General features: G+C 42.9%; 1 pseudogene; it reads right to left on the reverse strand.

Annotated features, from left to right (window-relative positions):
• Window positions 1-1,245: 1,245 nt before the first annotated feature.
• LOC112251507 lies at window positions 1,246-27,018 on the reverse strand (annotated as a pseudogene).
• Window positions 27,019-27,330: the final 312 nt, after the last annotated feature.

Here is a 27,330-nt window from a genome sequence, read left to right on the forward strand (position 1 = left end):
CGTTGTTCAGACCTCAAGTTCTGTGAGGTGGAAGGATTTCCTTTGTCCTCTATGAAAATGTACTCTCTCTCTACTATGTGGCCATGTGGCAGGGTTTTTTCATGAATTTACGACCTCTGACCACAGCAGCCTAGTTGAAGGAGGCAAGAGGGAGGCAGGGAGAGGGAGATGGGGTTGCTATACCCAAAGAGGCCAACGTCATGACAGGGGTCATAATAGTTTGTTGGCCAAACTGTTGGGGACGCTACAGAGAATTCTGTGAGAAGACCGATTTCCCGGGATGTCTCACGGTTTGACAAACACTGCTCTAGCTCTGCCGCCTTTCACGCAGATGCGGAAGGGCGACGTCGGCAGACGCAGAGGTTTGAGACGCAGCCCATGCAGAAATGTGATATCTAGATAGATATTCTAGCTTAATGTAATTCGATTTCCACGGGGACATTGACACTAGGGGGTTAAGACACCACATTGGGGTTTCCTTTATTTTGGCAATTACCTGTATGCATTGATGTGTACTGTTTGGAATGCTGTCCATTGAACTTTCTCAGTGTATTATTTCCCCCATTAGAAATGTGATCGAAACAGGTAGAATGTATCAGTGACGGCAATCTGTCAGATAACAAAATACTGTTCTGTAGTGTCTAGAAGTATCGCATTCCAGTATCGCATTCCACCACCAGTCCCTGTTAGTGACTGGGTTATCTGTAGAAAACCCAATAAAGAATCCTAACCTATAAACCAGCCAGTACAACGAACTGAGAGTGGATTTCAGTAGACATAATGGACCTTAGGGGAGGGATACTACGGATGAAGCAAGCTGCTCTGCTCTGGTATACGCACTATACTGTAGACGCCTGCATGTCCCGCTTTGGTGCAATATCACTACAGCCCTTACAGTACACATCACTACAGCCCTTACACTACAGACTGCAGCGTCCTTGCATTGCATACGTAGGGTAACAAAATGAGGCTTAAACATTGCATTTCTCAGCAGTCGACTGCATCGCTCAATATATCTCTCCCCAGAGAGGAAGCAGCGCCAGGGAAACAGACGGCCTACGATACCTGTTGCTCTGCAAGCGAGTGACCAGGTCATCAACATACAGTAATATACTGCATACGGATATAGTATAAGCCAGGTCTCGCCAACCCTGTTCCTGGAGAAACCTGTCCTGTAGGTTCACTCCAAACCCTGATCTAGCACACTCAATTCTAATAATGAACCTGTTGATAGGCAGAAGCAGGTTAGTTAGAACCTACAGGTGGGTAGCTCTCCAGGAACAGGGTTGGAGAGCCCTGGTATAAGCTATAGTCAGCAGGGTCATTTAACAGACGGAGGTGGTACCTGTTGCTCTGCATGAGCTTGTCCAGGTCGTCTCCATACATGTCCTTGTCAGAGCTCTACTCTAGTAGAAACACCACTATAGGAGAACCTCTGACAGCACAGCAGGTGTGTGTGTGTGTCACCTTGGTCTGGTTGAATAGTCTCTGGTCGTACTGAGCCTCACTGGAGGCTCTAGGGTTGGGCTGACCCAGACCGCCAGATGGTTAGTTAAGGAAGAAGGCGAGAGAGAGAGAGACAACATATGAATACGGGAGAGCTTGGTGTTTAGTACCACCTCTGTAGCTTGTGTGTGAAATGAGTTGCTGCACCAAACATAGCACATCACTGTCTGCTAACATTATCACAATCCCAACATATCTGCAGATAATCACATCCAGCAGAAGCGACTGCAAGGTTAAGTAGACGCTCTGGGCTAACCGGCTCTTCATAATGAGGCCATTTACAACCAGCAGTCAGGCCTGTCATTGTAATCAGTGGCCGTCTCCCTATCCTTTCTTCCTACTGCTCTCCCCCCTTCCCCCTGCCATCATCTGACAGCTCCACTGCAGAGACAGACAACTGGAGCAGAGTAGCCTAATCTCTATGTCTGCCTCTCACCAATTTGCTCTCTCATTTTCTTTGCCTGTCTCCCTCTCGGCCTGTCTCCCTATCTCCCTCTCGCTCTCTGAAGCACTGCAGCTGTAGCAGACAGGACGGTCAGGGGGTCTGGGCTGGGTGCTGCTGTGGCCAGCTGCGTTCCTTCAGCGTTCCGAATGAACCATGAATGATTCAGCAGGGTGTGTGTGTGTGGATGTATGTACCTCTTATCGGGGGAGGCTCGGGAGATGTTCCTGTCGTGCTGTCTCTCTTTCCTCCTGTCATGGCGGATCTCGTCACACTCTCTGGCCTCACCGTCCTCGCCACCTGCCACAGGAGAGAGAGCGGGAGGGAGAGGTGGCGTAGAAGAAAGAGGATAGAGAGGAGAATAAGGGTGAGAGGATGGAGAGAGGGGAGAGAGAGTTACAGAGTGACGACAGAAAGAGGGGAGGTATGGAGGGAGAAAGCATGCGAGAGAGAAGGAGCAAGGGTGTTACCAGGCAGCTCACTCACACATAATCAGGACTGACAGCTGAGTAGTCTGCTCTCTGCGTGCACAGAGCTACTTGGACAAGATTCTGAGAAAGGTCTAGGGGTTTGTGTTCCTCAATGCTGCATTTGGTTAAACCCCGTCAGTATATTTCATGTCAAATATATTGATTGATTTGTCACAGACCATCCACACGACTTTACAACACTTTACATTGGCAGTCCTTGTACAGGAAAACATGACATCACAAACAGGTGACCTGATCCTAGATCTGTGGTTAGGTTCAAGCAGGAAGAGGTTGTGGACTGACCTCTGTCCCCTCTGTGACCTTTGATCCCTGCCCTGCATTCTCGCGCCATCTGAGCCAGCTCTCTTGAGTTTTTCCTCCTTCTTCTACTTCTCTTTCTGGGCCATCTTCTTCTCCACCTGGGATCTCATCTCCACAGCCTCTCTGGCCTGGATGCAGTAGACACAGAGTTAGTTTACATTCATTTATATCAACATCACATTTTAAACTTTAGGCTACAATCATATATGTGGCTTGGAGGCATATAGGCTTAGACACAGCACAACGAAGAGAAAGAAAACACAGAATCTTAATTTTATGATGAGAGAATCACTCTAAAGGCTAGAGCCAATATCATACAGAAAAGTAGTCGGCTTTGAAATTGACACAAAGAGATGACCATTCACCCCAAAAAATATATACAGTGGGGAGTATTTGATAGACTGCCGATTTTGCAGGTTTTCCTACTTACAAAGCATGTAGAGGTCTGTAATTTTTTATCATAGGTACACTACAACTGTGAGAGACGGAATCTAAAAAAAAATCCAGAAAATCACATTGTATGATTTTTAAGTAATTAATTTGCATTGTATTGCATTGCATGACATATGTATTTGATCACCTACCAACCAGTAAGAATTCCAGCTCTCACAGACCTGTTAGTTTTTTTTAAGAAGCCCTCCTGTTCTCCACTCATTACCTGTATTAACTGCACTTGTTTGAACTCGTTACCTGTAAAAAAGACACCTGTCCACACACTCAATCAAACAGACTCCAACCTCTCCACATTGGCCAAGAACAGAGAGGGTGTAAGGACATCAGGGATACAATTGTAGACCTGCACAAGGCTGGGATGGGCTTCAGGACAATAGGCAAGCAGCTTGGTGAGAAGGCAACAACAGTTGGCGCAATTATTAGAAAATGGAAGAAGTTCAAGATGACAATCAATCACCCTCGGTCTGGGGCTCCATGCAAGATCTCACCTCGTGGGGCATCAATGATCATGAGGAAGGTGAGGGATCAGCCCAGAACTACCCGGCAGGACCTGGTCAATGACCTGAAGAGAGCTGGGACCACAGTCTCAAAGAAAACCATTAGTAACACACTACGCCGTCATGGATTAAAATCCTGCAGTGCATGCAAGGTCCCCCTGCTCAAGCCAGCGCATGTCCAGGCCCATCTGAAGTTTGCCAATGACCAACTGGATGATCCAGAGGAGGAATGGGAGAAGGTCATGTGGTCTGATGAGACAAAAATTGAGCTTTTTGGTCAAAACTCCACTCGCCGTGTTTGGAGGGAGAAGAAGGATGAGTACAACCTCAAGAACACCATCCTAACCGTGAAGCATGGAGGTGGAAACATCATTCTTTGGGGATGCTTTTCTGCAAAGGGGACAGGACGACTGCACCGTATTGAGGGGAGGATGGATGGGGCCTTGTATCGCTAGATCTTGGCCAACAACCTCCTTCCCTCAGTAAGAGCATTGAAGATGGGTCGTGGCTGGGTCTTCCAGCATGACAACGACCCGAAACACACAGCCAGGGCAACTAAGGAGTGGCTCCGTAAGAAGCATCTCAAGGTCCTGGAGTGGCCTAGCCAGTCTCCAGACCTTAACCCAATAAATCTTTGGAGGGAGCTGAAAGTCTGTATTACTCAGTGACAGCCCCGAAACCTGAAGGATCTGAAGAAGGTCTGTATGGAGGAGTGGGCCAAAATCCCTGCTGCAGTGTGTGCAAACCTGGTCAAGAACTGCAGGAAACGTATGATCTTTGTAATTGCAAACAAAGGTTTCTGTACCAAATATTATGTTCTGCTTTTCTGATGTATCAAATACTTATGTCATGCAATAAAATGCAAATGAATTACTTAAAAATGTTTGATTTTTGTTTTAGATTCCGTGTCTCACAGTTGAAGTGTACCTATGATAAAAATTACAGACCTCTGCATGCTTTGTAAGTAGGAAAACTTGCAAAATCGGCAGTGTATCAAATACTTGTTCTCCCCACTGTATGTAAGTATGTATGTATGTATATATATATATGTATATTTCAGAGAGACTCAGAGAAGGAATCGCTAATCACAGGACAAACATCGGTTCTCAACCACAGCCTTGGCCAGTTTGGCAAAGTTGTCATTGATGTGAACGGTCTGCAGTCCTCTACCGTACGCTGCCAGATGCTTGTCCAGGGGGGGTGGTGTAACTCGAGAAGACAAACCCAGAACATAGGACTCAACTTTGGGAACACTTTCTATGAAACACACACTCACACATAATTAAGTGGTAATGCCAGAGAAGCCGATGTTTGGAGGATATACTGGCACAGGTCTGGTTAGGCTTTATCTCGGGTCAGCGAACCGTGCCAAGATATCCTCCAAACACCAGCTTTGAGGGCATTGTGACTTTTAAACAACAGGTTACCAACATATTCAAATAATGACAGACAAATTTCAAGTTTTCACACCATTTCATCCTTCCACAAGATATAGTCCCGACACAAATCTAGGGTTGCTACCAATGCCGGCTGGTTGTTCGTTCTATCGGTTCGGTTGCTAGAGATGCGACCCAGTCGTTCATTCTAAATGTTCCATTGCCATACTGGCTGGCAACTTTCTTATCCCTTGCTTGCTAGCTAGTCAACTACAGCTAACTTAGTCACATCAAAAAGTGCAGCCAGAATAACAGCAAAGTCGCCGCATTTGCATAAGCTGTTTTCTAGTGACATTTATTTGGATACATCCATAACAGTGAGCTAATGAGGCGTGATTTCACCTGGCATAGAAGATGTGCTTTCTCGTCAGGACACTTGTTCAGAGGAGCTAGCCAACAACACAGCTAACACAATCACTTCAAACTGAAGCTGGAAAGACAAACTAGCTGCACTTCGTATTACTTTTTATTTTAGTTTTATACATATCCATAAAATGATGCCAGCTGATTCATAATTTCGATTGGCTGAGAAACGCTGCCTGTCTATCTCATCCCCCGAAACTGTCTATATGCTTTTAATAGTGGAGATCAAGTTAATGAAGTGCCTGGCTGGGCTGATGAGACAGTGGATTGCTCAGTCAGATGGAACAGAGTAAATAGGCATTTTAACGTCATAGGATTTAGCCGGTGGTAACTTGTGGAATAGACACAGGCTGGAATGCGCTTTTAACCAATCAGCATTCAGGATTAAACCAACCAGTTGTATAATGCCTTATAATAGAAATATAGTGCATTACACAACTTTGCTTTAGGCAATCACAAAAACCACTAGTCATAGAACACAGGAGTGTACTTACAATGTCAGCAATCCTGACCTCAAACAAACACAACCTCCCATTGAGTCAGTGTCTCCAGAAGGAGAGAGCAGAGTTGGTATATCTTTGCGTTCTTCCAGTTTGAGATGCAGGGAGGAATCTTCCTTGACTGTCATCTGGTAGGACAGAGAGAGAAAACGCATCACATCTTTGCTCAACACATCAACACAGCTAGAGAAGAGAGTACATTTCATTTGGACACGAAAAAAGGTGTTGAGTTGAGCTGATCCTTTTACACATTATTAAAAGTCATAAAAACACTATTGGCAACTTAAAATCTTGAGATCAGTTAAGTCTGTCTGATCCCCAACGGTACCTTTCTGCTTGGCGAGTGCATGACAGATGTAGGAGGGGAGGGAGGTCCACCAGGAATCTTCTTATTGATCCTGGAATAAGGAACCTTGACACACCACATCCTAGATGACAAGATAAGCGAGTGTGCTTCTAGCTTTATTTAGCAGATGTGCATGACTCAAGTTATCCTAGCACATAGGCAGGTTGACTGTTCAGCAACAAAACCGACGAGTGCACAGCTATAGGACAAAACAGACGAGGTTGGCTTCGACGGTTGACAACATGTAAGCTATATTTTGCACAAGGACCATGTGTCGTCTCTCAAATACATTGTTACAGTTGCTTGTTAGCTAGCCAGCGAATATTCAGTCAAAACAAGACATGGTATCAAGTACAAGATAAAACTAGCTGAAATGAGCCACCCACGATTCCCCACATGGCAGCTTCTTGTCATTGTTGCTAGCTATCTAGGGGCGGCAGGGTAGCCTAGTGGTAAGAGCGTTGGACTAGTAACCAGAAGGTTGCAAGTTCAAGCCCCTGAGCTGACAAGGTACAAATCTGTTGTTCTGCCCCTGAACAGGCAGTTAACCCACTGTTCCTAGGCTGTCATTGAAAATAAGAAATTGTTCTTAACTGACTTGCCTAGTTAAATAAAATAAATATCTAGCCACCCAGAAACACATGCCCCATTGTTTCCGTGACATTGTCAGCTAACCTGTCTATAGTGACAAGCACATATGTTTTAAAGTTTAGTCAGTTATGAGTTTAGTCAGCGACGCTGGTGGGAATGTACTTACTTGACGCGTGGGGGCTCCATGGGGTCCTTCTGCATCTCCACCATACGTTTGTCCCCCGAGTTGAAGTCCACACACACACACACATATACTACAGGTCACAAGTTTTAGAATGCCACCATTTTCCCAGTTGTTATTGAAATTCACAGTTTAATGTCTTAATGTACTCTGAAATTAAAGCATAGAACGAATAAACAACTGGAGACAAAAAAAAATGAAACCATGGAATCATTTTGTTTAACATAACACTTTGCAGACATAATAGCCAAACACACTTGTGGCATTCTTTCTACAATGGAAATCAAATATTGTTGGGAAAGTTCTTCCCGACACTGTTGCAGAAGTTCCCAGAAATGTGTTGCACTTGTAGGTTGCTTTGCGTTCACTCTTCTGCCCAGTTCATCTCAAACCAGCTCCATGGGGTTTAAGGCTGGAGACTGTGCTGGCCATTCCATGATTTGAAGCCTACTGTCTTGTTCTTTTCTTCTAAAGTAGTTCTGACATAGCCTGGAGGTATGTTTTGGGTCATTATCTTGCTGTACGATGAACCCCTGCAAAATGCTGTGATCGCCGTTTTGGTTCAGGGTGCCACTCACTCTGTGCAAGTCGCCAACTCTGGATCCAGCAAAAGTGCACCAGACCATCACGCTTCCTCCTCCATGTTTGACAGTTGCTGTCACACACTGAGGAACCATCCTTAAGCCTACTTGACGGCGTACAAAAACCCTGCACGATGAACCGAAGAGTTCACATTTTGATTCAGCAGTCCAGAAGACCTTCTTGAGGTCTTCAGTTGTCCGCTGGCAGTGTTTCATGTCCCAGGCAAGCCTCTTTCTTATTTTGCCATCTTAGCAATGGCTTTCTTACTGCCACTCAACCTCAGTATTCTCTTCACAGTTGAAACAGACTTGCTTAAGTTGACCAGTGTTAAGCTGTGCTTGAAGCGGTTATCCTGTGAGCCACCTATCACACAAGCTGTTGACTCTCAGAATCTTGTCTTCTGATTCTGTTGTGGCTTTGGGTCTGCCTTTGATGGTGTAGGAAACTGTACTCACTGACACCATGGCAACTTCTCTAAAGGAAAGACCTACACTTTTAAGGGTTATAATGGTCTCTCTTCCTTTGTTAATTGCTTTTCCCCCTCACCATTATGATAGCAATATACTACTTCCTGCAGTACAATACTGTCCAAATAATGCTTAAGAGGGTGTAGTAACACAGTCTGTTCCAACACTGCTTTTATATAGACTGCGGGTTTGTAAGTAATCAACAAAAGTTGGGACACCCGTAGGAACTGTTAGTATCAACTTTCAAGGCTTAATTTACTTCCATTGCTGCAGAACAGCTGTAAGTTGTTAACCCATTACTTGTTCCCTGAAAAAGACCCCTTTTCACAACTCTGGAATGTACATTAATTTTCAGTTTTTGGTAACCTAAACTTTATTTTAAACCTCTGGCAGTTTATCGCTTACCTTTGTACCATGTCAGGTTATTCACTGGACTTAAACTGCTTAAAATGTAGAAAATAGTAAAAATAAAGAAAAACCCTTGAATGAGTAGCTTCAAATAAAGGTGTAGGTGTATAAAATCAAGCACACAGCCATGCAATCTCCATATACAAACATTAGCAGTAGAACGGCCTGACTAAAGAGCTCAGACTTCCAAACGTGGCACCGTCATAGTATGCCACCTTTCCAACAAGTCAGTTCCTCAAATTTCTGCCTTGCTAGAGCTTCCCCGGTCAACTGTACGTACTGTTATTGTGAAGTGGAAACTTCTAGGAGCAACAACGGCTCAGCCATGAAGTCGTAAGCCACACAAGTTCACAGAACGGGACTGCAGAGTGCTAAAGCACATACAAATCCTCTGTCCTCGGTTGCAACACTCAGTACCGAGTTCCAAACTGCCTCTGGAAGCAACTTCAGCACAAGTACTGTTCGTCAGGAGCTTAATGAAATGGGTTTCCATGGCCGAGCAGCCGTAGTACACAAGCCTCCTCAATGCCTAGCATCGGCTGGAGTGGTGTGAAGCTTGCCGCCATTGGACTCTGGAGCAGTGGAAACACGTTCTACCATCTGGCAATCCGACGGACTAATCTGGGTTTGGCGGATGCCAGGAATGTTTGGTGGAGGAGGAATAATGGTCTGGGGCTGTTTTTCATGGTTCAGGCTAGGCACCTTAGTTCCAGTGAAGGGAAATCTTAACGCTACAGCATACAATGACATTCTAGACCTTTCTGTGCTTCCAAATTAGTGGCAACAGTTTGGGGAAGTCCCTTTCCCGTTTCAGCATAACAATGCCCCCATGCACAAAGAAAAATCCATACAGAAATGGTTTGTTGAGATTGGTGTGGAAGAACTTGACTGGCCTGCACAGAGCCCTGACCTCAACCCCATCGAACACCTTTGGGATGAATTGGAACGCCAACTGTGAGCCTGGCCTAATCACCAACATCAGTGCCCGACCTCAATAATGCTTTTGTGGAGTTGTCCCTGCAGCAATGTTCCAACATCTAGTGGAAAGCATTCCCAGATGAGAGGTAACTGTTATAGCAGAAAAAGGGGTACGAACTCCATATTAATGCCCATGATTTTGGAATGCGATGTTCGACGAGAAACATGTCCACATACCTTTGGTCATGTAGTGTAAATATATATTGTATTCAGCGGATTTAATTTAGAAAAAGACCATATTTTAACTCACGAACCGGCAGTCACTAGTTAGCTTTTGAGTTGACGTTAGTACCGTTCTGCTGCGGAGCAGTGCCAGAGTTCTATTGAGCATTGACCACTTTTTGATCATGCCCCTGATGACGTTCCATTCACTCTAAACGTGCTAAATTCTCAGAGTAAATTGTTGGTAACTTTTGGAACCATATATGGTAGAGACATGGGGTTTGGAGTATTGTTTTTTTAACAAAATGTTCTATTGAATGGACATACTTGTAAAAACCTTGAATGAATGAAGCATTTTATGGGTGAACACCCTATATTATCTTCCATTTTGAAAAGGGAGAAACTCATAAACAACAGTTGGCATCATCCATCACATTCAAAATCCGTACCTGATGTACTGTGCTGGGGCCTGTTTGTCAGCTGTCCTCACAGGCATAGCTGCAGCTATCTTCTGAGAGACCTGCTTCAGCAGAGCATCGCGGGTCTTCTCCGTCAGCTATTTGACAGCCTCCTCGTCAGGCTTCTGCAACTCTGGGTCATAGTCGCTCAGCACTTCCTTAGGAAGCAGGTCTGAGTACTTACTGAAAATCACCTGCTCAGGGACAACAGAGGAGACAGCTGAATATATGGAAACTGAACTGTACACAGGTCCTCCGTGACAGTAGTTATTCAAATGATGGCTCTCTGTTTAATACAGGATTGTGGCATGAAACAGCTTTTTTTACTTGGTAACTAGATGACAATAACAAAAACATGGTGGGTCACAGCACAGGAAGGAGTCTGGAGACCACTGCTCTATAAAATAAAGATGTGGGCACAGCGATTCATAGGCAATTTCATCCCCAGAATCATGGTCCCCAGCGTCATGGTCCTATGTGGCTCAGTTGGTAATGCATGACACTTGCAACACCAGGGTTGTGGGTTCAATTCCCAGTATTAAAAAAGTATGAAAATGTATGCACTCACAATAATGTATGCACTCACTCTGCATAAAAACATCTTAAATGACTAATGTAAATAATGTAAAATAAATCCACATGAGAAGGTCCAATGGATTTACTTCAGACTCATATGAGAATGTCTTGTACGTACAACTACATTGTAGATCTAGGTAGACCAGCTGGATATCTATTAACATTCTTACCTTGTCCCTGTCTGGCGATGGCGTCATATTTGATCTTGGCCTCCCCGTCCACCTGTACAGGGTGTTGGAGCGCTTCTTCTTCCTTCCCCATCTCCAGAGGGAACTGGGCCACGTGGATCTCAGGGAACGCAAAGCCATCTGAAAAGTCCTCCAACACAAGGAAGGTTGTCAAACACTGAGAGACTAGTAGTAAGAAGCAATGTGCCGATGTACCCATTCCCACTGTCCTACAACACAGGGGAGTCCAACACACAAACTGAGAGGAAAAAGCTAAATCCAATGATATCGCTTTTCTGAATATTCAGGGCGTCATTTCTAACACAACACCAACAATAACACAGCTTCATTGAATCCATTAAACTGGGTATGGAGTAAAGCTTAGTACTTCCAGAGAGCGGGGCATGTAGCTATTCCTGTTGCCGTAGGGAGGGGGTTGTCTGCGGGAGGAGACGAGGGCGGTGGAGTGGGACCTCTGTGTCCGGGCTCTCTACTCGGACTCCAGCTGGTCCTGGGACAACTGAGTCAGCGCCAGTAGGAAATTGTCATTCTTCTTGCACCATTAGCTAAGATTTCCACTTCCAACATCTCGACTGTAAACAAGGCCATCTAACGTTAGGATAACGTAGTTAACCTTACTTACGTAGTTACAGTAGCGTATGTGGGCGGTGCATGTGCTAGCTGCAAATACTCGTTTTGAAACACAACAGAATCTTTTGTGTTCGCAGTAGTAACGTACAGGTACTAATAAACCTGACCCCGATACAATAACTGGCTAAACACAAAAACAAGAAACTGGTGAAGGAGACCAGCTAAGGTTAGCTTGCTAGCTAAGTGAGTAACTAACTAACGTTAGGGAAAGGCCAAGACTCGTCTCAGGAGTTAGCCATAGCTAGCTATAAGCTAACGAACAAAACATCGAATTCAAAGCAATGATATGGCAGTAAAACCTTAGTAACTTTACACAATCTTAACATGACATTTTATCACTTAAACACCTGATTGGAATTGTTTTACATTCTGTAACAAAAAATAAGGCCTTTCCACAACACTCACTTCATAAGTGACATTCTTGTTTATTCCACAATGTCTATGATCTCGCAATGCTTGCTTCAACATTTTTCTGAAAAGGGCGAGGAAGAGGGTCAAAGTGAGAGGTTTCACTCTCAAATCACATTGTATTTGTCACCTGCTTCGTAAACAGCAGGTGTAGACTAACAGTGAAACGCTTACTCAGGGGTCCTTTTCCAACAATGCAGAGTTTAAGATAAAGATCAAATAAGAATACAAATAGTGACACAAGAAATACATATACAGTGAATAACGATAAAGAGTTGTGCCCTCTTCACAACTGTGTGGGTATGGACCATGTTAATTCCTTAGTTATGTGGACACACATGAACTTGAAGCTCTTGACCCACTCCAGTACAGCTCCATCGATGTGGATGGGGGTGTGCTTGCCCATTAGTTTTCTGTAGTTCACAATCAGCTCCTTTGTCTTGCTGACATTGAGGAAGAGGTTGTTGTTCTTGAACCATACTGCCAGGTCTGTGGCCACTTCCCTCTAGACTGGTTCATCATCATCGGTGATCAGTCCTACCACCGTTGTGTCGTCAGCAAACTGGATGATGGTGTTGGAGTCGTGCGCGGCCACACAGTCGTGGATGAACAGAGAGTAAAGAAGGGGACTAAGCACACACCCCTGAGGGGGGTCTTACTCACATCGGCTACAGAGAGCAAAATCACAGAGTCGTCCGGAACATCTGGTACGCTCATGCATGGTTCAGTGTTGCTTGCCTTGAAGTGATCATTTAGCTTGTCTGTTGGGCTCACGTCACTGGGCAGCTCGTGGCTGGGTTTCTTGGTAATCCATGATAGTTTGCAAGCCATGCCACATCCATCCTGCCAGAGCCGGCGTAGTAGGGTTCAATCTTAGTCCTGTATTAACGCTTTGCCTGTTTGATGGCTTGCCGGAGGTCATAGCCATCAAACAGGGTCGCCAAAATCTAGCCAAAATATGTGCTTATTTTGGACCTAAGCCTGCCACCTGCCTTCCCACAGTATTCCACTGTATATTTTCAGTTATAAAGTTATATGTTTATTTTTTATTAAAAGTGCTGATGTAACTCTACCTACATGTACATATTACCTCAATTACCTCAACTAACCGGTGCCCATTGACTCTGTACCGGTACCCCCTGTATATAGCCTCGCTTTTTATTTTACTGCTGCTGCTGAATTATTTGTTACTTTTATTTTCTATTCTCTACTTATCTATTCTTTACTTAACACTTTTAAAAAATATTCTTAAAGCATTGTTGGTTAAGGGCTTGTAAGCAAGCATTTCACAATTTGATTTGATGATGGCTGCAGTGTTGCTTCTTCATGCGTTTTATGCGTGTGCTTACAATGACTTGGCTACTCGGCAACTTGTCAAGCGGGAGCGAAGGGCACAGTGTTGATGCCATTCATGCCTTCCCCATTGAGTAGTAGACTGTATGTTTGTATCAAGATTACATCTACAGTATGGTTATCAATATCAGTTATATTTTTGGGTAGGCTGCTATCCTACTTGAAATAAAATCATGGGAGGGAAAAATGCTACCCCCACTGCTAATGGCCCAGCAAAGGCAATTCAGGTGAGGAGCCCCTGCAACAAAGCAACTCACGCCAAACATTTAAGACTAGATAGCACATTAATCAGAGATCACCAAGGATGTCCAAGGTGAAATAGTTTATGAAATCTATCGATAAGCTATTAGATGTAAAATATATAGGGTGAAGTCAGAAAAAGTGGAACCTCCTTTTTTAGGCCTAGCTTTCTACACTGTTGTAACTGCCTCAAAATGATCCGAATTAGGCTATTGAGAAGATGGCAGAAAGAGCATCGATGACCCAAAAGATAAATGCTGCCTTGTCTCATTCATCTCCCTGTCACTCATCCTCAACCCTCTGACAGTGTTATTTCTCCAAACCCTGTCAGCTCACATCCATCACAGCATTTCCGCATCAGATCAAACTTCATTAGGTGTCCATTCGCCAAAAGAAGACACAATAAAGACCAAAATAGCAATAGCCTAAGTGCCTCTTCAATAATGTTGACCTTTGTGCAGGTCTTTTCTAATATGTTCCACTGAATGAAAATCCCTCTTTGAGACTTTCTCCTATAGGATACGTATTGTATTAATACATAACAGTGGGTCACATCCCATGTGGAAAATATATAGAATAATGTATTAACAAGGTTCTTAAGTGTTCTACCTGGAACTTGGAAGTGATACATATGGCAGCAAATACACTTACACGATTCATTGAAGATTCTTGTAATATCCAACTTATGTGTTGCATGTATTGTCTGAAAAGCATACATTAGAGACATGTAAATGAATCCTTCTAAAGTGTCAAATACCATATATATGTAGGAAAATGACCTCAATCATGTATTCAAATGTGTTTTGCCACATACATGTATATGTTAACACATACAGTGCCTTCGGGAAATTATTCAGACCCCTAGACTTCTTCAAAGTTTTGTTACGTTACAGCCTTATTTTAAAATGTATTAAATTGTCACGTCCTGACCATAGTAAGTCTTTATTTTCCGTGGTAGAGTAGGTCAGGGCGTGACTGGGGATTTAGTCTAGTTTATATTTTCTATGTGGGGTTCTAGTTTGTTTTTTCTATGTTGGTGTGTTGGTATGATTCCCAATTGAGGCAACTGGTTATCGTTGTCTCTAATTGGGGATCATACTTAAGTAGCATTTTTCCACCTGTGTGTTATGGGACAATGTTTTGAGTAAGTGTATGTAGCACCTCTGTTGTCACGGTTTGTTGTTTCGTTGGTTTGTTTTGCAAATTTTCACTTTCGCCTTGGTCCGTCTATACAAACGAACGTGACAGAATATCCCATCAACAAAGGACCAAGCAGCGTGCCCGGGAGGAGATGGCATCCTGGTCTTTGGCGGAGATCAGGGAGAGAATATCCTGGACTTGGGACGACATAATGGCAGGAGAGAAGAGCCTGCCATGGAAACAGGCAGAAGCAGCGAAGGAGGGACAGCGACGTAGTCGGGGAGGAAGGCCACAGAAACCCTACATTTTGGGGGGGGGGGCACATGGAACAGTCGGCGGAGTCGAGGAGTGAACCAGAGCCAGTCTGGGAGAAGAGGGAGAATGTGGAGGAGAGAGAAATGAGAGAGTTATTGAATTGGTGGAGGATGCACAACATTTGCCCTAAGGAGCGTGTTATCGATTTAAAGCCACCTGAGTCAGCTCTCCGTACTCATCCTGAGAAGTGTGCTAAAGTTCCGGTACAAGTGATGCCGGCTATACGCACCAGGTCTCCAGTACATCTTCCTAGCCCAGTACGTCCTGTGTCAACTCCCCGCACTCACCATGCGGAGTGTGTCATCGTTCCGGCACCATCTGTGCCAGTTCTACGCACCAGGTCTCCAGTGTGCCTCCACAGCCCAGTACGTCCTGTGCTAGCTTCCAGCACTCACCGTGCGGAGTGTGTCATCGTTCCGGCACCATCTGTGCCAGCTCTATGCACCAGGTCTCCAGTGTGCCTCCACAGCCCAGTACGTCCTGTGCCTGCTCCTCGCACTCTCCCTCAAGTGCGTTTCTCCAGTCAGGTATGTCCTGTGCCTGCTCCTCGCACTCTCCCTCAAGTGCGTGTCCCCAGTCCAGTACGTCCTGTATCTGCTCAACGCACTCTCCTTGAAGTGTGTGTTCCCAGTCAGGTACGTCCTGTTCCTGCTCCACGCACTCTCCTTGAAGTGCGTGTTCCCAGTCAGGTACGTCCTGTTCCTGCTCCTCGCACTCTTCCTCAAGTGCGCCTTCTCAGTCCGGTACGTCCTGTGCCTGCTCCTCGCGCTCGCCCTGAGGTGCGTGTCACCAGCCCGGTACCACCAGTGCAGGCCCCACGCACCAGGCTTCCTGCGACGATCCCCAGTCCAGAGCTTCCGGCGACAGTTCCCAGTCCAGAGCTTCCGGCGACAGTTCCCAGTACAGAGCTTCCGACGACAGTTCCCAGTCCAGAGCTTCCGGCGAACGTGACATAAATAAAACAATTTCCTCAGAAAAATAAATACAATACCACATAATAACAAAGGAAAAATAGGTTTTTGGAAATGTTTGAAAATGTATTAAAAAAATTGAAACACCTTATTTACATACGTATTCAGACCCTTTGCAATGAGACTCTAAATTCAGCTCAGGTGCAACCTGTTTCCATTGATCATCCTTGAGATGTTTCTTCAATTTGATTGGAATCCACCTATGGTAAATTCAATTGATTGGACATGATTTGGAAAGGCTCAAATCAGTTTTGGAAAGGCTTTAATCCATTTTAGAATAAGGCTGTAACATTTGGAAAAAGTCAAGAGGTCTGAATACTTTTCGAATGCTTCACTCTTTTTCATCTTCCTAGACCTGTTGGGAAAGGAGAAAAATGCAGCATTGGACAAATAAAACAGGAGTTAATTGAGTGTAAAAGGAAAATGGTTGCAAATGCCAGAGTCCACGTGTGTCTGCGAGCAGGAGTTCTGACATACTGTAGAGATCTTTCAATTTTGTGCAGATATGGGATGTACATATAGTTTATTTATCATGATATCATAATGGAATGGTCCCCCAATCCTATTTTTTAATACTATATCTCTTGACACATTGATGAAAATAATCATGGCCTCTATACCTTCAAGCTCCATAGTTGGACCCTATTCCAACTACTGAAAGAGCTGCTTCCTGTGCTTGTTGAACATAATAGATGGCTCTCTATCCACCGGATGTGTACCAAACTCACTAAAAGTGGCAGTAATAAAGCCTCTATTGAAAAAGCCAAACCTTGACCCAGAAAATATAAAAAACTATTGGAATATATTGGATCTCCCATTCCTCTAAAAAGAAAATGAAAAAGATGTTGCGCAACAACTCACTGCCTTCCTGAAGACAAATAATGTATATGAAATGCTTCAGTCTGGTTTTAGACCCCATCATAGAACTGAGACTGCACTTGTGATGGTGGTAAATTACCTTTTAATGGCGTCAGACCGAGGCTCTGCATCTGTCCTCGTGCTCCTAGACCTTAGTGCTGCTTTTGATACCATCAATCACCACATTCTTTTGGAGCAAATTGGTCTACACGGACAAGTTCTGGCCTGGTTTAGATCTTATCTGTCGGAAAGATATCTGTTTGTCTCTGTAGATGGCTTGTCCTCTGATAAATCAACTGTAAATTTTGGTGTTCCTCAAGGCTCTGTTTTAGGACCACTATTGTTTTCAATATATATTTTACCTCTTGGTGATGTCATTTGGAAACATAATGTTAACTTTCACTGCTAGGCGGATGACACACAGCTCTACATTTCGATGAAACATGGTGAAGCCCCAAAATTGCCCTCGCTAGAAGCATGTGTTTCAGACATAAGGAAGTGAACGACGGCAAATGTTCTACTTTTAAACTCGGACAAAACAGAGATGCTAGTTTTAGGTCCCAAGAAACAAAGAGCTCTTCTGTTGAATCTGACAATTAATCATGATGGTTGTACAGTCGTCTCAAATAAACTGTGAAGGACCTCGTTGTTAGTCTGGACCCTGATCTCTCTTTTGACGAACATATCAAGACTGTTTCAAGGACAGCTTTTTTCCATCTACGTAACATTGCAAAAATCAGAAACGTTCTGTCCAAAAATGATGCAGAAAAATGTATCCATGCTTTTGTCACTTCTAGGTTAGACTACTGCAATGCTCTACTTTCCGGCTACCTGGATAAAGCACTAAATATACTTCAGTTAGTGTTAAACATGGCTGCTAGAAGAATGTATGTTTAAATCCTGAGTAGAACCAAGAAATGGATCATATTACTCCAATGCTCTGCCTGGCAGGTTCCCTTCTCTCCACTGGGATTCTCTGACTCAAACCCTATTACAGGGGCTGAGTCACTGGCTTACTGGTGTTGCTACATGCCGTCCCTAGGAGCGGTGCGTCACTTGAGTCGGTTGAGTCACTGACGTGATCTTCCTGTCGGATGGCGCCTACCCTTGGGTTCGTGCCGTGGGGGAGATCTTCGTGGGCTAAACTCTGCCTTGTCTCAGGATAGTAAGTTGGTGGTTGAAGATATCCCTCTAGTGGTGTGGGGGCTGTGCTTTGGAAAAGTGGGTGGGGTTATATCCTGCCTGTTTGGCCCTGTCCGGGGGTCGGATGTCCTGGTATCATCGGATGGGGCCACAGTGTCTCCTGACCCCTCCTGTCTCAACCTCCAGTATTTATGCTGCAATAGTTTATGTGTCGGGGGGGCTAGGGTCAGTCTGTTATATCTGGAGTATTTCTCTTGTCTTATCCGGTGTCCTGTGTGAATTTAAGTATGCTCTTTCTAATTCTCTCTCACTCTCTCCTTTTCTCTCTCTCTCTCTCTCTCTCTCTCTCTCTCTGAGGATCATGCCTTGTTTTGTTTTTGTGGCGCGGTTGCGTCCTGTTTTAATAATTGCCTGAGTAAAGTGCTTTGTCCACTCATCTCTGCTCTCCTGCGCCTGACTTCCATGCACCAGCTACACCCACCCATTGACAGAATTTCACACGCTCAATGTGGAGTCAGCAGGAGCAGGTGCCCCTGGTATAGGGGTCGAGGGATGCGGTCCATCGCAGCGCCGAGATGATGGAGCATCGCCGCGTGCTCCCAGACGCGCTCCTAAATCCCTATACCAGGGGCACCTGCTCCTGCTGACATGTTGTAGCTGGAAATGGCTGACTTTTAATGGAATATCTACATAGGCGTACAGAGGCCCATTATCAGCAACCATCACTCCTGTGTTCCAATGGCACGTTGTGTTAGCTAATCCAAGTTTATCATTTTAAAAGGCTAATTGATCATTAGAAAACCCTTTTGCAATTATGTTAGCACAGCTGAAAACGGTTGTTCTGATTAAAGAAGCAATAAAACTGGCCTTCTTTAGACTAGTTGAGTATCTGGAGCATCCTCATTTGTGGGTTCGATTACAGGCTCAAAATTAAACAAAGGACTTTCTTCTGAAACTTGGCAGTCTTTTCTTGTTCTGAGAAATGAAGGCTATTCCATGCGAGAAATTGCCAAAACCCTGAAGATCTTGTACAACTCTGTGAACTACTCCCTTCACAGAACAGCGCAAACTGGCGCTAACCAGATTGTATCGGGACTCTGGAGTAACTCCCTGGCTATTTTAATTGAATGTTCAAATTTGGGTTTGCGTGTTGTAGTGTATCATGACAACTTCAACTAAAACGAATACATGCTCTATTGATCTTCACTTGATAAGGAAAGGGTTGCATATGGCTCAGGTTAATATATGTAGCCTTCCTAACAAATGAGGGTTTTAACTTGGTCAACATAAATAATATTCATATTTTGGCTTTGACCAAAACACATTTAGATGCATCTGTAAATGATGGGCAAACTAACATTCATGGATATAGTCTACTGAGAAGAGATAGGAATAGGAATGGTGGGGGTGGAGCACTGTTCATTCAGAATCATATACATTTTAAGAGAAGGGATGACCTTAATGTATGTCAAATAGAGGCACTATGGGCTCAAGTACATCTGCCTCACCAGGCACCCATATTGGTAGGATGTGTGTATAGACCTCCTAGCTCTAAGGTGTGCTATCTGGATGACTTATGTACTGGGTTTGACCAGGCCACAGATAGCAACAGAGATGTATTTATCTTGGGTGATTTAATATAAATTGGAAGGATCACAATAATTCGAATAGAACAAAATTGATGAGATATGCCAAGAACTGTGGTATGAAACAAATGGTTAATGATACTACTAGATCTTCAATTAAGTTGGGTCATCGTTCAGACACATGCATTGATCAGATTTTCTGTAATATACCATTGCAATGCTTAAAAGCCAGATCAATGCCAGTGGGCTGGACAGACCATAATATTGTGACCATAACCATGAACACCAAGGTTCCAAAGAAACCCCCTAGGATTGTGGTTAAGAGAAATTTTAAAACATTTAATCATGACCTATTTCTAAATGATTTGGCTGCTGTACCCTGGGAGCTGATTTGTCTAGAGGATGATTTAAATCACGCTACAGAATGTTTTATTGATTTGCTCACTGAGGTAATGGACCATCATGCCCCTATAAGAAAGAGTACAGTTGGTGCCCGTCCATCTCCATTGATTGATGAAGGAACTGGGTGAGGCTTTTTCTCAAAGAAATATGGCAATGCTTTAATTGATTGGAAAAATGGTTCTATAAAGGTATGGAACACAGTTAAGGGCTTACTTAGTACATCTATCTCATCACGCCCATCTAGTGTGGAGGTTGACGGGAGAATAATAACAAAACCACCATATGATATTGCCAATCATTTTGCAGATTTTTTTACAAAGAAAATTATTTTACTGAGCAACAATTTAAACATGCATTCTTCCAAACAAGCTATTGTCCAAATGAATTGATGATCATATTATGAGCAACAAGATCTGCTCTTTTAGTCTGCAAACGGTGTCAGTGGAGGAGGTGTCAAACCCATTGAAGTCGTTACCTGATGATAAATCTACAGGTTATGGTCTTATGGACAATTTTTTGCTTCGCTGTGCTGCTCCCCAGATTGCAGTTCCACTGAGATACATATTTAATGGAAAAGGGGATGTTTGCAAATGTATGGAAGCATGCAAAACTGTGTCCTATTCCAATAGACTGCAAAGAACCCATTACTCCTGCCAATAGTCGACCAATTAGTCTACTCCCTACACTCAGTAAGATATTGGAGGGTATTGTGAGTAGACAAATATGGGAGTACATGGAAAAGAATGACCTGATTACAGCCAATCAGCATGCTTATCGCAAAAAACATTCCACAACCACTGCATTGGTTGACATGACTGATCAGTGGTTCAATGCTATGGATAATGGCACGTTTGTGGGTGTACTATTTTTAGATTTCAGTGCAGCATTTGATTTAGTGGATCATGAAATAATTTTGACAAAAGTAATGCATTATGGTTTTAAGGAGGTAGCATTGAATTGGGTACCGTCATGCAGTATCTAACTGACATGAAACAGTCCACCTATAACAATGGTTCATTTTCTTCTCCTCATGTGTTAAACTGTGGAATACCACAGGGCAGCTGCCTTGGGCCACTTCTCTATTTAACATATACCAACGACTTTCCCTATACCTTAGCTGAAACTCAAGCTACTGTATTTGCAGATGATACTAAAATGTATGCAGCAAGACAATCGGTTCAACAGGTACATCAAGCTTTACAAGGAGATTTGGAGAATATTAGGGAGTGGGTTTGCCAAAACAAACTTGTTTTAAACACCAAGAAAACCAAAGCTATGTTGGTCTGTTCCACTAGGAAAAGACCAAAACAGCATGGGATACAATTAAGTATAAGAGGAGTACAAATTGAAGAAGTGGCAGAAACAAAACTATTGGGAGTGCAGCTAGACAACTGCTTATCATGGTCGTCTCAAATAACCAATCTATGTAAAAAATAATAATATTAAAACAGCATGCATAATCAGAAGGATAGCTAAATATTTAACAGGAAAAATTATTCAGCAAATAACACAAGCATGAATTGAGAGTCAGGTGAACTACTGTTCTGTGGTCTGGGGAAATGCATCATCAAGTGAAGTTAGGAGGCTGCAGAATGCACAGAACAAAGCAGCAAGGATTGTTTTAAGGTGGAGATATGGTTCTTCTGTTGCAGTCATGCGCAATGTTCTTGGTTGGTCATCAATCGATAAGATAATTGAAAGGAACATGCTTATTTTATTTCATAATATACATAATTTAAAATGGCCAAGTTCTATTCACAACAGTATTCAATTGGTAAGAGACAGACATTCAGTAAATACTAGGAATAGATTGTCCACCATCTATGCGTTATCTAGACAGAAAAGAGAAATAGGCAAAAGAACATTTCGATTTATTTATTTTATTTCACCTTTATTTAACCAGGTAGGCAAGTTGAGAACAAGTTCTCATTTACAACTGCGACCTGGCCAAGATAAAGCAAAGCAGTGTGACACATACAACAACACAGAGTTACACATGGAGTAAAACAAACATACAGTCAATAATACAGTAGAAAAATAAGTCTAAATACAATGTGAGCAAGTGAGGTGAGATAAGGGAGGTAAAGGCAAAAAAAGGCCATGGTGGCGAAGTAAATACAATATAGCAAGTAAAACACTGGAATGGTTGATTTGCAGTGGAAAAATGTGCAAAGTAGAGATAGAAACAATGGGGTGCAAAGGAGCAAAATAAATAAATAAATAAATACAGTAGGGAAAGAGGTAGTTGTTTGGGCTAAATTATAGATGGGCTATGTACAGGTGCAGTAATCTGTGAGCTGCTCTGACAGCTGGTGCTTAAAGCTAGTGAGGGAGATAAGTGTTTCCAGTTTCAGAGATTGTTGTAGTTCGTTCCAGTCATTGGCAGCAGAGAACTGGAAGGAGAAGCGGCCAAAGGAAGAATTGGTTTTGGGGGTGACCAGAGAGATATACCTGCTGTAGCGTGTGCTACAGGTTGGTGCTGCTATGGTGACCAGCGAGCTGAGATAAAGGGGGACTTTACCTAGCAGGGTCTTGTAGATGACCTGGAGCCAGTGGGTTTGGCGACGAGTATGAAGCGAGGGCCAGCCAACGAGAGCATACAGGTCGCAGTGGTGGGTAGTATATGGGGCTTTGGTGACAAAACAGATGGCACTGTGATAGACTGCAACCAATTTATTGAGTAGGGTATTGGAGGCTATTTTGTGAATTACATCGCCGAAGTCGAGGTTTGGTAAGATAGTCAGTTTTACAAAGGTATGTTTGGCAGCATGAGTGAAGGATGCTTTGTTGCGAAATAGGAAGCCAATTCTAGATTTAACATTGGATTGGAGATGTTTGATGTGAGTCTGGAAGGAGAGTTTACAGTCTAACCAGACACCTAGGTATTTGTAGTTGTCCACCTACAAGTCAGAGCCGTCCAGAGTAGTGATGTTGTACAGGTGGGCAGGTGCAGGTAGCGATCGGTTGAAGAGCATGCATTTAGTTTTACTTGTATTTAAGAGCAATTGGAGGCCACGGAAGGAGAGTTGTATGGCATTGAAGCTCGCCTGGAGGGTTGTTAACACAGTGTCCAAAGAAGGGCCAGAAGTATACAGAATGGTGTCGTCTGCGTAGAGGTGGATCAGAGACTCACCAGCAGCAAGAGCGACATCATTGATGTATACAGAGAAGAGAGTTGGTCCAATAATTGAACCCTGTGGCACCCCCATAGAGACTGCCAGAGGCCCATTTCTTTATTTAGAGCAATAAATACATATAATAAATTAACTGAGCAAACCAGAAACCTTTCAATATATACATTTAAACATTATTTTAAAACAATTTAAATATAATACATAGAAATGTTGTGGGACTATAGTAGATGAAGAATCCATATTTTTTTTAGATTGAGTATTTATTGCGTCATTATGTTAGTATATTATGTATGTTTGTAATAGTGTGTTATATGTGGAAATGTGTTCGTATTATAAATGGTATTTTAATGTTTAACTCTTTAGTCATATCTCAGTTGATCTATTTGCTTATGGCCTTGCCTACACCTAGCGACTTGTTTTTTAAATTATATGAGCAAAATAATATTCCATTTTATTTGGAACGGCAAGCCAGACTAAATTAAACAGTCCTACATGAATTTGGAGGGCTGAAATGATTAAATATTAAAGCATTAGACCTCTCACTAAAGGCTTCAGAATTAGTTATTCTTAAATCCAAACTGGTTCTCTAGCAGATTAGAATGTCTCACCCCATGTCCAAGAATGGCATTTTTAGTAAGAATGTCTCACCCCATGTCCAAGAATGGCATTTTTCCCTTTAATTTAATTTCAACCTCACACTTTCCAATATTTGAAAATGAAATTGTCTCCAAAATATCACTATTTTTTAAAACAAGCCATAGAAAGTTGGTGGCAATTTCAGTTTAGTCCACCAGAAAAGACAGAACAAATATTACAACAAATATTATCGGCAAATGATTATGGCAGCTCACCACACCTGTCTGATTCAGAGGGGTTGGGTTAAATGCGGAAGACACATTTCAGTTGAATGCATTCAGTTGTACAACGGACTAGGTATCCCCCTTTCCCTTTCCTTTAAACTCAAATATACTATTTGATAAAAAAACATTATATATATTTTTTTTAAATTGTATAATCTTTGTAAATTATTTAAATAGGACTGGTGGAGTTATGGTGGAGTTATGTCTCACTTGCAGCTAACAAAAATCTATGGAACTGTCTGCTATCCAAAAGGACAACCAACTAATTACAGCATTACTGCAAAAATGGAAGAGGTAAGTGGAAGGGGAAGAAAGTAAGGAACTTGTCTGTTGGCCCTGCATTAAAGAACACAATTGGTTAAATAAAATTGGGATGAATAAAAAAGTATACCAGTTTAATTTAAGGGGTTGGAAATGATGCAGACAATTACAATGATGGAAGCCACAATCTATCTGCAATATTAAAGCTGATTTACACCCTAAAAAATTAAGAATAACTCAAAAATGAAACAAGCTCTTCCAAGACAGTCCAAATAAAGCATTTGGTCTAGATCAGTGGTCACCAACCTTTTCAAGCCTAAGATCACATCCCAAGTCCAAATGTAAACCAAGATCTACCACTTGCAAAAAATGACAAAAAAACAAGGCCACAATGTAGTTCCACTTTGACATTCTTCATTTTGTTACCTGTCAGTCACGCAAAGTATTCATTTAATTATACAAATAGTATAATCAGAAGTAAGTGCAACTATCATTCAACATTTTAAAACAGTCATATTACATTGTTCAATATTTCAACTGGCCTATTACTCATTCACCATTCATGTATATATGCTCCTGACTGGCACAGCGGTCTAAGGCAATGCATCTCAGTGCTAGAGGTGTCACTGCAGTCCCTGGTTTGAATCCAGGCTGCATTACATGATGCATGGCCTGAGATGTACTGCACGGCCTGAGATGCACTGCACGGCCTGAGATGCACTGCACGGCCTGAGATGCACTGCAGCTCAGGCCGTGATTGGGAGTCCCATAGGGCGGCACACAATTGGACCAGCGTCATTCGGGTTTGGCTGGCGTAGCCCGTCATTGTAAATAAGAATTAGTTCTTAATAACTGACTTGCCTAGTAAAATAAAGGTTAAATAAAAAATATATATAATCTCAATAATCAGTCAATTACAAGCCTAAGCCAATCATGTACAGTACTGTTTCCCTTTTTGAACAGCACAGATCATATCCTTTTGTAAACAATATAGCCTACAACAGATTTAAAACTGGCAATACTCACTCACTCTGATGGCTGTTGATGAGAGCCTCCCACACATTCAATGTGATGGCTGTGATTGCACACTCTCAGCAAGTGCTCTGTAGTCTGGCTCATACTTTGACACAGCAAGTCTGACACTGTTTGTGAGATTAGTTAGACAAGACCTGTTCTTTGACTTGATTATTTTCATCTGTGAAAAGGCCATCTCACAGAGATATGTTCACCCAAAGTAGGCCTTCACCTTAAGCGCCGCAGGATGAAAGGAGGGGAAACTTCAGTGTTTACAAGACCCCAAAAGTCACTGCCTCTTGATCTTGCTTTCAACCCGATGTCATATTGCAATTCAATTATCTCCGAAACCTCAGTCTAGCAGCCATGCATCATCAGACAGTTCCTCATACTCCTCATTTCGTGACTCAGAAATTATTTGATCTCGGGCAGCAAGTCAACAAATCGCTGCAGTACTTTCCCACGACTCAATCGCCTTTTGCAAGCGTGGAGAATCAAGCCACTGTATGTAGCATCAAGCTCATCTAATAAAGATTTAAAACAAGCAGTGCTGAATTCCTTTTGTGCAAATTGAATTAACAATCATAACGGACAGACATAACTGGGGTGCCACAGGGTGGGATTGTCTCATCTTACTTCTTCCAGCTCCATATGTCCACTCGGAGAGACATATGTGATGACACTGGCTACGCCGACAAAATTGGGCTGTCCCATGCTATAAGGCTAGCAAACTTTAAAAAATGGCACCTTTTTAAATTGAACCTTTATTTAACTATTTAACTACTCTAAGAACAAGTTCTTATTTACAATGACGGCCTACCGGGGAACAGTGGGTTAACTGCCTTGTTCAGCGGCAAAACGACAGATTTGTACCTTGTCAGCTCGGGGATAACCAACTGGAGGAACAACATGCTTCTTATTGGAAAGAACTCACTGGGCAGTGGGCAAAAACTGGTTGAATCAACAAAGTTTATATGTCCTCTCAACCCCAAAGATGAATGTGATGACATTGAATCAACGTGGAAAACTGATTAAAATTGCAAAAAGTAATTGTATTTTTTTTACCCAACTTTTAACCTAAGTCAAATCAAATCCAATTGTATTTGTCACATGTTTCGTAAACAACAGCCATGGACTAACAGTGAAATGCTTACTGACGGGTCCATCCCAACAATGCAGAGAACAAGAAAATAGAGAAATAATAGAAAAGTAAAACATGTAATAATATAAGTAATAATAGATACACAATGAGTAACGATAACTTAGCAATAAAAAAGGGGTACCAGTACTGAGTCGATGTGTAGGGGTATGAGGTAATTGAGGTAGATATGTACATATAACTAAGTATAAAATGACAGATAGTAAACAATAGCAGCAGCATATGTGATGAGTCAAAAAAGTTTGTGCAAAAAGGGTCAATGCATATAAAACATTTTCTCAATGCTGCAGCTGATCTGAAGGCCCATGTCACATCTTTTCCTGAGGGGGAAGAGGCTTTGTTGTGCCCTCTTCCCAACTGTGTTGGTGTGTTTGAACCATGATAGAGCCTTAGTGTTGTGGACACAGAGGAACTTGAAGCTCTTGACCCGCTCCACTACAGCCCCGTCAACGTGAATGGGGGTGTGCTTGGCCCTCTGCTTCCTGTCGTCCATGATCAGCTTCTTTGTCTTGCTGACGTTGCGGGAGAGGTTGTCGTCCTGGAACCAGACTGCCAGGTCTCTGACCTCATCCCTATTGGCCGCCTCATCGTTGTCGGAGATCAAGCCTACCACCATCATGTCGTCTGCAAACTTGATGATGGTGTTGTAGTCGTACGCAGCCACGCAGTCGTGAGTGAACAGGGTGTACAGGAGGGGACTAAGCACACACCGCTGAGAGGCCCACGTGTTGAGGGTCAGCGTGGCGAATGTGATGTTGCCTACCCTCACTACCCACAAATCCAATTAATGGTGACATTTTTTGTTGATTTCACATTGAATTCAGATTAGTTGACAACTCAATCAAATATAAATCAAAACTAGACTTTGAACTGACGTCTGTGCCCAGTGGGAAGTCTGATAAACTAAGAATATGCTTTTCCAAAAATCCTC

Source organism: Oncorhynchus tshawytscha, linkage group LG05, assembly GCF_018296145.1.
Source record: "Oncorhynchus tshawytscha isolate Ot180627B linkage group LG05, Otsh_v2.0, whole genome shotgun sequence".
NCBI lineage: Eukaryota > Metazoa > Chordata > Actinopteri > Salmoniformes > Salmonidae > Oncorhynchus > Oncorhynchus tshawytscha.